Below are 3,627 nucleotides of genomic sequence, written 5' to 3'. Positions count from 1 at the left end.
TTCACCCTTCTGCTCCCTTCGCCTAATTTCATTACTTTACACTTTCCTGAGTTGAACTTTAGTAGCCATTTTCTAGACCATTCCACCAGTTTGTCCAGGCCGTCCTGTAGTCTGTCTGTGTGTGTGTGTGTGTGTGTGTGTGTGTGTGTGTGTGTGTGTGTGTGTGTGTGTGTGTGTGTGTGTGTGTGTGTGTGTGTGTGTGTTTAGAAGTGCATATGCACATGTACACATGTGAGTTCACTTTTCTCATTTTTTTAGCTCGTCTTCACATATAATTGTTTATTTCTGTTTTTCCTTTGCCCGCGTGTGTACACGTGGCTCTGTGTACACGTGGCTCTGTGTACACGTGGCTCTGTGTACATGTGGCTGTGTGTACATGGCCTTCCAGCAGGGGTTAACCAAACAAGAGGCACTATATATCTTCCAGCTCGGCCCTGGAATTCCGGTTCGTCACGGCGTTAATTTTCTCTCTCAGGTTGACATGACTGGTTCCTTAAACGGGCCATCTTCCACGCCCTTTCCGTTTTCTGTCGCCGTGCAATCCCGTTCCATAAAAAAAAAAAAAATACACTGACGAAAGTGTAAAAATAAAATAAAAAAATGTAGGAAAGTGAAGAAATGTGAGGAAAACATGACTGATATTAAGTAGTTTGAGTTTTATTTGTTTGTTTGATAGGGGCAAACTTCTCTTCCCGTTCTGAAGTTGTTCTTTCTGCTTTTCCTTATTTCCTCTACATCTTCTTGTTTCCTTTCTCTCCTCTTTTCTAGCCTCGTTAGTCTCTTGTTCCTCTTCTTTCTATCTTCTCTTATTGCCCCTTTACTCTTTTATCATCCTCTCTTGCCACACCCTTTCCTCTCATTCCATCTCTATTACCTTTTGTTTTGTTTTTTACAGGTCACCCACCATTTATACTGCCCCTATTTACCTCCCCTATTTCCTTACCATTACCACCTTTTCTCCTGCTCATTTTGTGTCTTCCCTGTCCCATTTCTCGCTAGGTCTTTCCCCCCCCTTTTCCGTCACCATTTACCCTTTTCCCTTGTGCGTGTCTTAATCCCCCCTTTTATTCCATTCCTATTCCTGCTTTCACATTCCTCCTGTCTCTTCCAACTCCTTTTCCACTTAACCTATTATCCATATATTCCCATTTACCCGTTCTCACTCTTCTATCCCTTTTCCCTCTCCCCGTTTCCCCCTTCCATTCCCTTCCTGTTCCCTTCACCCCCCCATTCCCCCCCTCCCCCCCATATAAGGTACCTGGGCCGCCACCATTTTGCATACGCGGCGTCTGGCTGTCCGCTCATGGGTGGCCCATGGCCGCTTGGGCGTGTGGGCGTGGGTGTGTGGGTGTGGGCGTGGATGAGGGTGTGGGCGTGTGGGTGGGTGGGTGTGGTCATGGGAGTGTTTATGGACAGGAAGAATGACGTGTTGACGCGTGGGCGTGAGGGCGTGGGCGGCGTGGGCGTAGAGAGGCACCTGAGGAGCTGGATGTGGAGACATGCTCTCGTATGGGTTTGGGATTCAGTTCTTGGGCCCCTCCTCACCTCTCAGGCTTCAATCCTAAACCTCATGTTTTCTTTTTCATATCAACACCTGTCCCATATATATATATATATATATATATATATATATATATATATATATATATATATATATATATATATATATATATATATATATATATATATAAAGTTATTATTCTTGCCATACAAATTATCTTTACGGCCCTTAACGAATGGAAAGATGCCATTAGTGGTGTCGTGTCTTGTACCTTTAACCAGTCAATAGGAGCTAGCAGAGTACCAGTACCATGGAAGGGCTGCTAACTGTGGTGCCAGGTTTTTTTTTTAGCAAAATGGGATAAATCACTGAACAATCGACAAATTAGTTTGACTTAAATTTGGGAAAAAAGTTAAAAAAACATTGATTTAAATTCTTACACATTAAAAAAAAATACAGATTTATATATGATTCAAAGAAGAGTTTTTACATGGATCAGATGATGATAAAATTTATGGAGTTGTTTGCCTGGCATCTTAATTGACGGAGGGTTGTTGGATTGTTTGAAGTGTAGGTTATGAATGTTTATAGTTGGGAATAATTCCCGTTGATGGGGAATTTCTCGGGAATTGGGGGAACTTTTCCTTTTTAAGATTCCTCATAGCACAGTCGATAGAGCTACGACCTCACATGCCTGGGGTCCAGGGTTCGAGACCCATACAGCCCAGGTCAATGAAATTGGGGACAGGAAGCCTGTTCTTAGTCTTTTTGATGTCAGTTTTGTTGACCTTTCCCCCCCCCCCCCCCGTGACCTAATTCCTGGGTACCTATTTACATCTAGGTGAACCAAATCATCAAATGAAATGAAAACATGCCTAACCATTTTTGCACGCTTTGGGATCGAACGCGGGATCCTCGATTATGGATCGAAAACGTAGATCACTCTTCCACAGGACGCATAGCTCACATGGACACAATCTCCTGTATTTTCCTTCTTTCTAATGCACTCTAACAATCTCTCTCTCTCTCTCTCGTATATTTAGGTAACAATCACCAGGCTTTTATACCGTTCAGTTGTATTAATGAATTGGAACACAGGTGTCAATGTGGCCTTAACAAAACGTAAACCACCCCCCCCCCCTTCCCAGATGTGGGAACCTGTAGGTGCTTACCCCACCAGTAATACCAGTTAATGTTTCCCAATAACCAAGGCCAAAGATTTTAACCAATCATTGACATGAATTTCCTTGAACTAGGGATGAGCTTGGGATTGCATTATTTCACTACGTAATATTTCTTACTGTTATTATTACGCTAACAGCTATTTAACTAGTGCCTAGTTCCTCGGTAACTATTTACTGCATATAGAGAGTTATTTAATTAAATATTAAGATCAGGAGATCTTCCCAGAACGATGGATGATCATATTAATCCCTGTCGTCTCTGATAGGCGAGCTTAGAGGTAGGTAAGTAACCTGATTAATCATAGTTGATGATCATTGATTATTTATATGTGGGCTGAGCTTGCCGAGGTGCTGGGATCGAAAGGTGCAGCCGAAAGGTGTTGATCATTGATCGTCTCCCTCTCAAAGGGTTGAGTTAATCACAAAGAAGCATAAGGCTTCACACTCCAGTCTCGCTTGTTGCTCAAGCGCTGCTTATTGATTGCTGGGGAGCCGGTCGGCCGGGCGGACAGCACGCTGGACTTGTGATCCTGTGGTCCCGGGTTCGATCCCAGGCGCCGGCGAGAAACAATGGGCAGAGTTTCTTTCACCCTATGCACCTGTTACCTAGCAGCAAAATAGGTACCTGGGTGTTAGTCAGCTGTCACGGGCTGCTTCCTGGGGGGTGGAGGCCTGGTCGAGGACCGGGCCGCGGGGACACTAAAGCCCCGAAATCATCTCAAGATAACCTCAAGAACCTCCATGGGCCGTGAATGATAGGATTCACGGATTCACGTTTATTATGCAACCAATAACGAAACCTGTTTATCTTAACCACTGTCTTTAAGCTCCTAATCACCACGAAGTTGTTTATAACAATTCTAAGTTTCTAAGCTCGTAAACTGTTCAATATTGTTAAGAAAAAGATGCACAAGTTTCGAAAGCGATTGTGATTAACCTATT

Source organism: Procambarus clarkii, chromosome 70 (assembly GCF_040958095.1).
Source record: "Procambarus clarkii isolate CNS0578487 chromosome 70, FALCON_Pclarkii_2.0, whole genome shotgun sequence".
Classification (NCBI taxonomy): domain Eukaryota; kingdom Metazoa; phylum Arthropoda; class Malacostraca; order Decapoda; family Cambaridae; genus Procambarus; species Procambarus clarkii.
The sequence above is the reverse complement of the archived record's forward strand: the minus strand, read 5'-3'. Positions refer to the sequence as shown.